At 35.4% G+C, this 14080-nt stretch overlaps 1 pseudogene; it reads left to right on the top strand.

Moving 5' to 3' along the window:
* LOC108529333 (MICOS complex subunit MIC26-like) overlaps window positions 1-10227 on the top strand; it is a 25258-nt pseudogene extending 15031 nt beyond the window's left edge.
* Window positions 10228-14080: the final 3853 nt, after the last annotated feature.

Below are 14080 nucleotides of genomic sequence, written 5' to 3'. Positions count from 1 at the left end.
TTATATATATATATATATATTATTATTTCATTTTATTTTTTATTTTTATTTATTTATTTTTTTGAGATGGAGTCTCACTCTGTTGCCCAGGCTGGAGAGCAGTGGTGCGACCTCGGCTCACTGCAACCTCCACCTCCCAGGTTCAAGTGATTCTCCTGCCTCAGCCTCCCGAGTAGAAGTTTTATATTTAATCCATTTTGAGTTGATGTTTGTGTATAACATAGAGTAAGGGTCCAATTTCATTTTTTTTTAATGTGGATATACAGCTTTGCCAGCATCATTTGTGAAGAGATTACCCTTTCCCCATAGTGTTTTCTTGACATTTTGTTGAAGATCATTGGCAGTATAGGCATGGGTTTATTTCTGGCCTCTCTACTAAGTTCCATTGGTCAATATGTCTGTCTTTATGACAGTACCATACTGTTTTAATTACTGTAGCTTTAGCATATATTTTAAAATAAGAAAGTGTGATAACTCCAGCTTTGTTCTCTTTCTTAAGATCTCTTTAACTGTTTGGGTTCCTTGTGGATGTGTATTAATTTTATAATTTAAAACAATTTTTGTAAAAAAGTGACAGCAAGATTTAGGTAGAAGTAGCATTGAATCTGTAGATTACTTTGGGTAGTATGTACATTTTTAACAAGATTATGTCTTTTAATCCATGAGCGTAGGATTATGTCTTTTAATCCATGAACATAGGATGTTCAATTATTTGTGTCTGCTTTAATTTCTTTCATCAATGTTTTGTAGTTTTCAGTGCACAGGTCTTTCATCCCTTTTATTAAGTGTATTCCTAAGTATTTTTTTCCGTTTGACGCTATTGTCATTGGGATTGTCTTCTTGATTTCCTTTTTGGGTGGTTTGTTATTAATGTATAGAAATGGACCTGACTTTTGTTTGTTTAATTTGTATCCTTCAACTTTATAGCTTCATTTATTAGCTTCAAGAGTTTTTTTTTTTTCCCCCATGTGTGGTGTCATTAGGGTTTTTATGTATAAGATTATGTCATCTGTAAACAGGGAAATTTTGTTCCTTTTTTTCCAATTTGGATTCTATTTATTTATTTATTTTTGCCTAATTGCTCTGGCTAAGACTTCTATGTTAAATAAAAGTGGCAATAGTGAGCATCCTTGTCATGTTTCTGATCTTAGAGGAAAAGCTTTCACTTTGTCACCCGTGTATGACGTTAGCTGTGGGCTTGTCATATATGGCCTTTACTATGTTGAAGTATATGGCTTCTATTCATAGTTTGTCTCTCATCTTTATGAAAGCATGTTGAATTTTATCAAATGCTTTCTCTAAATCAACTGAGTTAATCAAGCAACTGCTATCCTTCATTCTGTGTATGTGGTGTATTACATGTATTGATTTGAATATGTTAAACCATCCTTGCATCCAGGGAAACAACTCATTTGATTATGGTATATGATCCTGTCAGTGTGCTATTACATTTTGTTTGTTAGTATTTTGTTGAGGAGTTTTGCATCTATATTCTTCAGCAACATTGGCATGTATTTTTTTTTTTTTCTTGTATGTCTTTGGCTTTGGAATCAAGAGAACACTGACCCCATAAAATAATTTTGGAAGTGTTTTCTTCAGTTTTTTGAAAAGGTTTCAGAAGGATTGGGATTAATTTTTCTTTAAAGGTTTGGAAGAATTCACTAGTGATGCCATCTGCTTCCAGGCTTTTCTTCACTGGAAGGTTTTTAATTACCCATTTAATCCTCTTACTCATTATTGGTCTGTTCAGATTTTCCAGTCTTCACGATTAAATTTTTATAGGCTGTACGTATCTAGGAATTTATTCATTTCTTCTAGGTTATCTAATTTGTTGACAAACAGTGATTAACTTTGAATAGTTAACGTTACTCGAGATTTTCACTTGTTTCTTTATGTCGTTTAATTGTAATATCTAAATCTTTTACATTCAGCATGTATAAAGAAGAAAGAAGAGAAAGTAAAACTATTTCACTTTGTTTAAAAAATATTTAATTTTTTTCAGAGAGATGGAATCCAAATTTCATGTCTTCCCACAAATGATGATTGTGTTGGAGTCTGCCATAGCATTATTAAAGGTCAGCTATCAATAAATTTGATAAAGTCAAGGCTTACAAAGACCTCTCTCATTTTTCCAAGAATACCAAGGAACTGAATCCTCTCTGGAGCCTTATTTACAACGTATTATAGTCTACAGAATTTCACCTTCTCTTTGGGCACTTAATACCATTTGGGAGTCAATGTAGTGTCATTGAAAGAACACAAACTGTGTAATCAAAATTTCTTCCACTTCCCCTCTCACCTCCTAACCTTCAGTTGAGTATGTATTTGAGGACTCATTATTTGATTATTTACTTCAGCTCAGATTCAGTTTAAGGAATACTTCTGGCTTCAAAGTACCCTGAAATATAATACACGCTTCATGAGTGTCTGTTAAATATATATTGAGAAAGTTAATTCAGTGTTTGGTTGGTGCTGTCTTGAAAGTTACTAGTTTCTTTCAAATTACTATAGGCAGTCTGTGAAAATTTACTCTAACTCAGGTTGTTCTGATAATATAAATGCCTGCGACATTCATCACTCATTTGTATGGACCCACATAATTTATTCCCAAGAGGTGTTTGTTCTGCCTTTTGGAGATTGCAATAGAAAGTTTTGTATATTGCAAATAGAAAGGCATTTGCTCTGTCTTTGTGATAGACAATGGGGGCACAGGTCTAGGTTCATCAACCTTAGCAGCACCAACTAGAATCTTAAATAAAGCAATGTAACTCTAAAACCCTTTCCATATGCTAAAAGCAAAATGTTTATAATTTAAAAACTTTTTACCAAAGACCTTATATATTGTGAAAGTTGCCTTATTGATTACTGACAATCCCACTTTATCATGGCATATGAGTCTTTTAATGTGCTGTCAAAATCAGTTTGCTAGTATTTTGTCTAGGATTTTTGCATTTATACTATTTAGAGTATTGACCTGTAATTTTATTTTTAAATAAGAGTTGAATTCAGCCGGGTGTGGTGGCTCACTAATCCCAGCACTTTGGGAAACCAAGGCAGGTGGATCACTTGAGGTCGGGAGTTCGAGACCAGCCTAACCAACAAGGAAAACTCCCCTGTCTACTAAAAATACAAAATTAGCCAGGTATGGTAGTGCATGCCTGTAATCTTGGCTACTCGGGAGGCTGAGGCAGAAGAATTGCTTGAATCCGGGAGGCGGAGGTTGCAGTGAACCGAGATCACAGCATTGCACTCCAGCCTGGGCAAGAGCGAAACTCTGTCTCAAAAAAAGAAAAAAAAAAGGTGTTGAATTCTGTGTCTTGCACTCATTCTTGAGAATACTCAAGTTTGCTGAGGCATTTTGCCCTGGACCACCTGAACATGACACATTTTCTTTCCATGTATGGGAAATCAAACAATAACCAGATTGTGTGACTGGCTTCATTCAGATAAATACTGAAGAGCATTTGTGCCAGTGATAACCTTCTTCTTAGAAAACTGTAATTATAGAATTTTAAAAGGAGATCTTCAACATTTCAAGGGAGATCAGCTAATTATGAAAGGAAGACTTAATGAGGGGACAATACCTTGGCAGATTTAACACTAAGAAGTTAGTTTTGTGCAGATGAATCTAGTCTTATTAACTTCCAAGTTGATCAGGACCACAGAGATTGTTTCAGGCTAAAAATACTCAGAACTGGTATAAACAAAAATGATTATTTATTAATCTCTATTTTGTGTCTTTATGTGTGGTCAGTCAGTGGCAGTCACAAGATGAGACACAAGAGAACCTCAGGAAAACAAAATTTATTGTACTCACAGGACCCAGAAACAGGAGGTTCAGCAAGCCACACAAGGCCACATGTGACGGAGAGCCTAGGCTATGGCCTTTATTGGAGCTTCCATGGGAGAGGCAAGGCATTGGCTGTTTGAATAATTTCAGGAGGCTCCAAACTTTAAGGATAGTCCTTAGCTGCCTGGTACCTAGCCCTGGAATGATTAAAGGAAAAGAATATTTCTTCCTAGGATGTAAGGGTAACAAAGATGAGGTGTGGCTCTGAACTGATTGGTTTGCATATCAAAGGCATGTTCTTTTTCTATTTCTAAGAATTATCTTGGCCCCAGGAGGAGTAGTCGCTCTCCAGTAAGAAACATTTTTAAGCTGTCAAAACATTATAATTTAGAGAAAATAAATAAATATAAACAATACAATATGCAATATGGGAAATCTATTTCTAGAGACTAGAACACGAGAGTAGCACTTCAAGATATTCCTTTCCTAATGTGAACTTATCTGAGAAATTCAACTGGTAATCAGAAGATTGGCGAACATTAACCCAGGATGATTATCCGGCATGAGATTACTAGATGGCAAAAGAGATACTTCATCTTGGCCAGTGGGTCTCAACTGTAGCCCACTAGGAAGAATTTTAGGAATTTTTTGGTTGTTGAGACTGGAGAGTATTTTGCGCTCTTACAGGTATAAGCCAGGGATGGTAGATGTCCTGCTATGCTTGAGATAAGACCACACTGGAATTGTCCCAAGTCTATACATTTTTTGATTGCCCCAGTGGAGATTCATGTAGATGAAAAACCTACTCATACACAGCCGAACCCTAGAAACCTAACTGCATTTTGCAGTAAAAAACACACTTTTTTTTTTTTGAGACAGAGTCTTGCTATGATGCCCAAGCTGGAGTGCAATGGTGCCTGCCATCTCACTGCAACCTCCACCTCCTGGGTTCAAGCAATTCTCCTGCTTCAGCCAAGAAGCTGGGATTACAGACATGTACACTAAATTTTCCAGAACTACAACTCTTGTGGATAATAAGATTCTCTGAAAAGTAAGAAAGTAAAATCCTACTTGGTTTTGTTCTGATCCTTACCAAGAATTGTTCATATTTCATAAAATCACATCATCACATCTCCGTTTTTTTCTTTTATTTTCCTGTATTTTTTAACGCAGAACAGCTTCTGATCTTGTTATGTCCCTTAAAATGAAAACTTTTCATCAAAGTAGATGTAAGCATTTCATTACTTCACTGTGCTCAACCATTTTCATTGTGAATACCTGTTATTTTATTAATTGATTTTTTTTGCTTCTTTTATGTATGTTAGAGTAGTATATTGATTTTTTGAATTTATATTTGTCAAAGTAGATAATATTATTTATGGATTCTATTTGAAGATTATAAAGAGATAAGAGCAGAATATCTGTTATAAAGAGGCAGCTTTGGATCATCCTGTAAAGTCTATATACTCTATGATTCCATTTATGTGACGTTCTGGAAAATCAACAGAATGGGGAAGACATCAATGGTTATCAGGGACTAAAGGTTTGGGGAGGGTTTGATTACATAGGAGTAGCATGAAGGAATTTTTTGGGGGGAGGTCAATGCTAACTGCTGTGAATCTTGACTATTGTGGTAATTACATGACTACTTGCAGTTGTCAAACATTATAGACATATGCACCAATAAAAAAGTGAGTTTTATTGTATATAAATTTTAAAATAAATTTAAATAATTTTAAAACTGGAGGCTAAACAGAAATAAAATCCAGAAAATAAAACAACCAAAATGGTGGCATTGAGTCTCATGTTAAAACCACTGAATTATGCCTTTGAAACCCATGACGACATTCCTGCCTCCAGAAACAGTTCACATCTCTAGTGAATGACCTACTTATTCCCGTCAGGGCCAATTTCATTCTCCTGTGACTAGTGTCAGCTATGTGGAGAAAAAAATCTTTTTTTTATTGAATTCATAGTAATGAATGAACTATATTTCAACCAAAGCCATCAACGTATTGGCAGTTAGAATGAAAAATTCTAGTGATCTTTTTATTATACTATGTTGCCATACTAGTTTTGTGCTAAAGTGGANAACTACAACTCTTGTGGATAATAAGATTCTCTGAAAAGTAAGAAAGTAAAATCCTACTTGGTTTTGTTCTGATCCTTACCAAGAATTGTTCATATTTCATAAAAATCACATCATCACATCTCCGTTTTTTTCTTTTTATTTTCCTGTATTTTTTAACGCAGAACAGCTTCTGATCTTGTTATGTCCCTTAAAATGAAAACTTTTTCATCAAAGTAGATGTAAGCATTTCATTACTTCACTGTGCTCAACCATTTTCATTGTGAATACCTGTTATTTTATTAATTGATTTTTTTTGCTTCTTTTATGTATGTTAGAGTAGTATATTGATTTTTTGAATTTATATTTGTCAAAGTAGATAATATTATTTATGGATTCTATTTGAAGATTATAAAGAGATAAGAGCAGAATATCTGTTATAAAGAGGCAGCTTTGGATCATCCTGTAAAGTCTATATACTCTATGATTCCATTTATGTGACGTTCTGGAAAATCAACAGAATGGGGAAGACATCAATGGTTATCAGGGACTAAAGGTTTGGGGGAGGGTTTGATTACATAGGAGTAGCATGAAGGAATTTTTTGGGGGGAGGTCAATGCTAACTGCTGTGAATCTTGACTATTGTGGTAATTACATGACTACTTGCAGTTGTCAAACATTATAGACATATGCACCAATAAAAAAGTGAGTTTTATTGTATATAAATTTTAAAATAAATTTAAATAATTTTAAAAACTGGAGGCTAAACAGAAATAAAATCCAGAAAATAAAACAACCAAAATGGTGGCATTGAGTCTCATGTTAAAAACCACTGAATTATGCCTTTGAAACCCATGACGACATTCCTGCCTCCAGAAACAGTTCACATCTCTAGTGAATGACCTACTTATTCCCGTCAGGGCCAATTTCATTCTCCTGTGACTAGTGTCAGCTATGTGGAGAAAAAAATCTTTTTTTTATTGAATTCATAGTAATGAATGAACTATATTTCAACCAAAGCCATCAACGTATTGGCAGTTAGAATGAAAAATTCTAGTGATCTTTTTATTATACTATGTTGCCATACTAGTTTTGTGCTAAAGTGGAAGAATACTGTGAGTTCTTAAGTTTTTCCATTCATTGCCAGCATTACCCCTCTAAAGTAAAATAAAATAAAATACCATTACTCATATTATCGTGCCACCTGAGTTTACTAAGAAAGTAGGAAAAAAAAAAAAAAGGAAAAGCGATTTTCTTAATAACATTAGCATTCACATTCCTAGAAGAAAAGTGTACTGTAATGTCACTTCTATTGACAGAATATACAAGTCTCTTGTGTTTTTATCAGGTGTTTACAATAGGTCAGTGTTTTGGCTAGGGTGTTTAATGCTTTTTGCCATTTATAGTATATTCTGTAGCCTTCTAAAACTGCTTTGGGAAATTTTAACATGTAGAAATGTTTAGTTCACTTATTGCAGGCAATTAAAATAGTTAAGGGAGGAACATTAGCTAATAAAATGTCTTAATTTGGATAATATCCAAATAATAGGTGTCACAATGATGAATTAATAGCTCTTTAAATTGACCTGCCAAACAGCTATTCAACCAATTAAGCCACATGAGTAACTAGCAAGAATATAACATTTAGATGACTATTAATTGGTACCTATGCTAAGAACCTGTAATTCAAATTCAGTATGTTTGGCTTTCTAAAAGAAGAACCAAATAAATATTCGTTTAATAAATTTGCTTCATAGCAATTGACACTGGAATTGAGTGTGAATTCAAATATTTTAGAAATAATAAACAAAATGTACCTTTATGGATTGTAAACTGAATCATGGATTTGAAGGCAGGATCAGAGTTCTTCATGCCCACATTGCACATTGCAGTATCTGTGGCACATAGCCTTCAAGAGGTATCCTACTTCAGCTACTCATGACTGAGTTTGCAATCATCCTGTCCACCATCAATTTAAAATTGGTAGTTTCCATCTAGCAGGGGGGTGAGTGGGGTAGAAGTATAGATGAAATAAGACTGTCTGTGAATACTCAATAGGATAAATATAAACTGAAACTTCTCCTGCTAGTTATGATGGAATAACTGGTACTGGACTTGTCCTCCTATTGCAAACAACTAGAAAATTGGACTATCTGAGGGGAACAGGAGTGGGGAGGCTGAGGCAATTGTAATTTGTAGAGCAAAGAACTTAGAGAATAGAGCTATGGAAGGAAGGAATAAAGGAAGGAAGGAAAGAAAAGGAAAGAAAGAAGGAAAGAAAGAAAAGAAAGAGAGAGAGAAAGGAAGGAATGGAGAAGAAAGAAAGGAAGGGAGGAAGGGAATAAGGGAAGAAGAAAGGAAGGGAATAAGGAAGGAAGAGAAGAAGGAGAGAAAGAAGAAAAGATAGAAAAATGAAGGAAGGGAGGAAGGAAGCAAGAAGGGAGAAAGGAAGTAAGAAAGGATGAGAGGAAGGGAGGCAAGAAGGAAGAGAGGGAGGGAGGAAGGAAGGAAAAGAGGAGGGGAGGAAGGAAGGGAGGAAGGAAGACAGGAAGGGAGGAGAAAGACGGGGAAGGAAGGGAGAGAGAAAGGGAGGAAGGAAAGGAAGGAGGCGAGGAAGGAAGGAAAGAAGAGCTCAAGGAGTCTGTGTAGAACTCACAGACTTCTGAACATTTTTAAGGGGAAACTTCACAATGCTTTTTAAAGAACCTCTGGAAAGCTATAAACTGAAAATTCCCAGAGCCCCACAGAAGTCGGAGACATTTGGGCCGGGCGTGGTGGCTCAAGCCTGTAATCCCAGCACTTTGGGAGGCCGAGGCGAGTGGATCATGTGGTCAGGATATCGAGACCATCCTGGCTAACACAGTGAAACCCTGTCTCAACTAAAAATACAAAAATTAGCTGGGTGTGGTGGCGGGCACCTGTAGTCCCAGCTACTCAGGAGGCTGAAGCAGGAGAATGGCGTGAACCAGGGAGGCGGAGCTTGCAGTGAGCTGAGATCACACCACTGCACTCCAGCCTGGGCAACAGAGGAAGACTCTGTCTCCAAAAAGAAAAGAAAAAGAATAAAAGATGTGATGCCAGAAGCAAACAGAGGTTTGAAGAAGCTACGCTGATGGCTTTGAAGATGGAGAACAGAGTCGTGAACCCAGGATTACAAGGAGTACAGCTTTAACAACCAGAAAAGGCAGAGAATCAGATGGTCCGTTGGTGTCGGCTAGTGAAAGCCTATTTGAACTTCTGAAATTCAGAACGGAAGGATAATACATTTGCGTTGTTTTAGACGACTGAGTCCCTGGTAATTTGTTACAATAGCCACAGGCCACAGACACCAAGTAGAAGATTAAGTTAAATGACCCCCACAGTCGGGGATGTCGTGTTTCACGTCCTGAAGTTCTAAAGGGTGAAGAGTCTGAGGCCGTGGGAAAAAAAAAAAAAAAAAAAAAAAAAAAAAAAAAAAAAAAAAAAAAAGAACTGGGAGACATTTAAGTTCCAACCAATCAAAGTGAAAAAGCCTTATTGAACACCTGGGGCACTTGTTAGAGACTCCAGAAGGATAATCCTTTAATGGTAGGGTTAAACTAGCTCTAGAGTAAAGGGTTCCCTAGACCCACCCTGATGAAGCTTTCCAAAAAGATTCAGAAGAATAAAGATAATCTCCAGGTAAACTAACTCCCTTCAAAACAAAATTCAAACACTTTAAAGAAAGATTTTCCTTCTGGAGCTGTTGCTGCCAAAAACATGCCCAAGGTTAATTCAGAGGTCCATGGGGCCAGCTAGCCTGAGCTTGCTCACCTTCAAAGTCTATGCAGCTCCAAAAAAGGACTCACCTCCCAAAAAGCCCATGAAGGCTGATGAGCTTGCATTCTACTTAGTTCCCAAGGGTCAATATAAATATGTGGAGGAGTTAAGAACCCAGCTGGAAGAAAGCGTCTCTCAGCTCTGACATTATCGTGAGCCACATACAAGTTGGTGTCAGGAAACATCCTCCCAGACTAAGCCCAAGATGCAACGTTTGGTTTAGTGGGGATTAGACAGCTATGAATATCTCCAAAATGTATCCTCTGGGTTTTTTTCCAAGACTTGGTGCTATAATTTTGCTGGCCTTGTTGGACTCATTTTGGCTACAGGTTCAAACATAAAGAAGCTGGTGTATCCACCTGGTTTCACAGCATTAGCTGCCTCTATCTATCATCCACAACAAGCCATTGTATTTGCCCAGGTCAGTGGGGAGAGATGATATGATTGGGGTTTACAAAGATACATAGTCATAGAAGATACATGGAAGGAGCACTTTCAAAAGCTAGGAAATGAGAATTCACCTATAAATAAGAAGAAAATGCCATGCTTTGCCCATTTTAATCAGTTATAGGTAAGCATTGGAATCTCCTTACAATAAACCAGGGCTTCTACAGAAAAATGGCAGAGAAGTCAGTATTGAATGTATTAAATTTGCATTCTTCTTCAGGAAAATCTATACTAGGCCTCTGTTATCTTGAGTGATGCTGTCCTACAAGCAAACTAATCTGAAATCCTTTCACCTAGAGATAATGAACAAGCCTTAGAACTCCTCATTCTCATGTTGCTATTTATTTACATAATTAAAATCCAAGTAAAAGAAAAGAAAATTTTAAATGCAGACATTTAAAGCCTAAAATTTGTATACTAAAATCAATATACAAAAAAGTATTAATAGGCATGTGAAGGAGCAGGAAAAAGTACGGGACAAATGAATCAATAGAAAAACACCAAGAAATGATAGCAATAATGAAATTCACAGATAAGGACTTTAAAACACCTATTTAAAATATACTCAAAAATTTAAAGGAGGCCGGGCATGGTGGCTCACACCTGTAATCCCAGCACTTTGGGAGGCTGAGGCAGGCGGATCACCTGAGGTCAGGAGTTCAAGACCAGCCTGGTCAATATAGCAAAACCCCATCTCTACTAAAAATACAAAAATTATCTGGGCATGGCGGTGCACACCTGTAATCCCAGCTACTTGGGAGGCTGAGAATCGCTTGAACCCAGGAGGCGGAGGTTGTAGTGAGCCGAGATTGCACCACTGCACTCCAGCCTGGGTGACAGAGCAAGACTCCATCTGAAAAAAAGAAAAAAAAAGTAAAGGAAAATATGAATATAATGAGGAGAGAGATGACACATATAAAAATAATACAATTGGAACTTTTACACTGAAAAATGCAATATCTGAAATGAAAAAAATTAACCGGATGGGTTTAAGAGTAGATTAGATACTATAGAAGAAAAGATCAATAAACTTGAAGGCATAGCATTAGAAATTATGCAAACTGAAGCATATAGAAGGAAAAAAGAAAAAATAGGGCCTCAGCGATATGTGGAATAATATTATGCAGACTTTCACAAATGTATTTGAATTTCTGAAAAAAGGGAGGGCAGGAAGGCAGAAAAAGTATATTTGGAAAGATAATTTCTGAAATATCTCCAAATTAGATGAAAACTATAAACTCATAGATCCAAGAAGCTCAACAAATTGCAAGCAAGATAACTCCCCAAAAAACTATACCAAAGCACATCTTAAACTGCTAAAACAAGTGATAAAAGAGAAAATCTTAAAACAGGCAGAGAATAAAAGACATATTACTTACAGGGAAATAAACTTAAAATATCTTCTAGAAAAGAATGAATTTTACAGTGCCAAAAGAACAAAAAGAAGTCAATCTAGAATTCTACATTCAATGATAATGTCCTTCGATAAATTAATATGAAATAAAAAATTTTCAAACAGATATTGAAAAAAATTGGCACCAGAAGACCTTCATTTCAAGAAATACAAAAGGACATCTCAGGCTGAAGGAAAATTAAAACCAGAGAGAAATCAGAAGTGCTAAATATGTGGATAAATATAAAATAATATTTTCTCTTTTAAAATTTCCTTGAAAAGAATTGACTTTTAAAGCAAAGATAATAACAATGTATTGTGAAATTCATAATACATAAAAATAAAGGCTATGACAACAACAGCACAAAGAATGAGAGGGTGGAAATAGAAATATCTATTGGAAGGTTATTATATTTGACGTAGTACAATATTATTTGAAGGTGAATGTGTTAAGTCAAAGATGAAGATTATAAATTCTAGAAAAGACCAGGCTTGGTGGCTCATACCTGTAATCCCAGTACTTTGGGAGGCCAAGGCAGGTGGATCACCTGAGGTTAGGAGTTCAAGACCAGCCTGGCCAACATGGTGAAAGCCCATCTCTACTAAAAATATAAAAAATTAGCCGGGCATGGTGGCAAGCACCTGTAATCCCAGCTACCCAGGAGGCTGAGGCAGGAGAATCGCTTGAACCTGGGAGGCAGAGATTGCAGTGAGCTGAGATTGCGCCATGCACTCCAGGCTGGGCAACAGAGTGAAACTCCATTAAAAAAAAAATCCTAGGTAAAGTATCAAAAATAAATAAATAAATAAATAACCAAAGAAGTGTAGCCAATAAGCTACTCTTACAGATTAAATGGAATACTAAAACATAGTCAATTAATCTAAAACAAGGGAAAAAAGGACATAGAACAGATGTGGCAAACAGAAAACAAATAGCCAAAGAGTAGATTTAAAGGTAACCATGTTATTAATTACAGGAACTATAAATGTCCAAACACCCCCATTTAAAAAGCAGAGATTGGCAGGATTTTTAAAAGGAAAACTCAATGATGCTGTCTACAAAAAACAGTATTTTAAATATGAAGACTCACATAGGTTAAAAGTAAAAGGATAAAAAAAAATACAACAAGAAAACACTATTTATAAGAAAATTGGAGTGGATTTCTTAATATCAGACAAAATCAACTTCAGGACTACAAATATTAGTGGAAAAATTGTTGAAGCTGGGTGACTGATAAAGGACAGTTCATGATACTGTTCTATCTACTTTTGTTTATTGTTGAGATTTTTTACAATAATAAAATTGAGAAGTGAGAAATGTGTTAATACAATCAAACAAGACTCTTTTGTGTATGTGTGTGTGTGTGTGTGTATGTGTGTCTGCACTGAATATACTCATCACTTATTTTGGTTACCCATTCTGAGACAAAAATAGCTTTACTTTTTTTGCGTTAGCAGCCTTATATTATAGAGACCAATCTTTTTTTCCTTTATTACTCTAATTTCTCTTATAATGATTATAATACACACATTTTTGAAATAATGACACCTAGGGACATTAGGAGGGGTTAATAATTCTCCTGGTGAATGTGGGTATTAAGTTCTGGAAAACAGTGGTGGATTTCAGTTTTATAGAGTTCCTAGAATTACTACTTATTGAAACACTGTTTGGAACCTATATTTTATAGCTATTTTTTCAAATAATACAGAACAGAAAAGAATGCTTTTTGTTATTAACAGAATGTTTTTCTTTTTTCACAAAAAAAGAAAAGCAATTTGATAAAAAGGCATATAATTTACATGACAATAAAACACATCACAAGTGTTATAAATAACATTTAGCCCCGTATTGAAAGGATTTTATCATTTAACTTCCTTTCTCTCTATTATTTTTTATTCTTACAATAATTTCATACAGTTTATCACAGATAGGTATTATTTTATTTTCAATCTCAGCAAGGTTTTGTAGATAAGCACCTAAGCTATTCTCATATTCAGAAGTCAGAAACAAAATATGTCTACATGCATTTTCTTTTCTAATTCACTAGTTTTCACTCAAATTTCCATCAGAAACTAAAGGATAATATTAAACACAATTTTACCAAATATACTGCCTCAGACACACAGCATTTTTTGTTACACAGTAATTTTAACATTGTATATTTTCATGAAACCATACAAAGCCCTTTGATATGGTAATTCATTAACATTTATTTAGCAAATATCATGTGCCAAGCACTTTCATGAACAGGAACATAGCTTTATTTGTTTTAATTTATTCCCTGATTTGTTTTGACAAGGATTTTAAAAATGTTTTAAAAGATACATTGGATATAACTTTTCCAGCCAGGGATCATCTTAATGTCTAAGTCAGAACACATCATTGCACACCTCTGCTCAAAACTTTCCAAGAGCTTCCTTTCCCTCCCAGGAAAGAGCCTGTCAGTTGCTTACATTACTCACATTTGTGGTTCTCAATCCTGGCTGCATATTAGAATTACCTAGGGCCCTTTTAAAACCTGCCAAAGTTTAGGTCCTATTTCAACCCAATGAAGTCAGGATTGGTTGCATCAAGTTGGGGGTT

This window comes from Rhinopithecus bieti, unplaced genomic scaffold (genome assembly GCF_001698545.2).
Source record: "Rhinopithecus bieti isolate Rb0 unplaced genomic scaffold, ASM169854v2 scaffold_5924, whole genome shotgun sequence".
NCBI classification, from domain to species: Eukaryota; Metazoa; Chordata; class Mammalia; order Primates; family Cercopithecidae; genus Rhinopithecus; species Rhinopithecus bieti.
The sequence above is the reverse complement of the archived record's forward strand: the minus strand, read 5'-3'. Positions and strand labels throughout refer to the sequence as shown.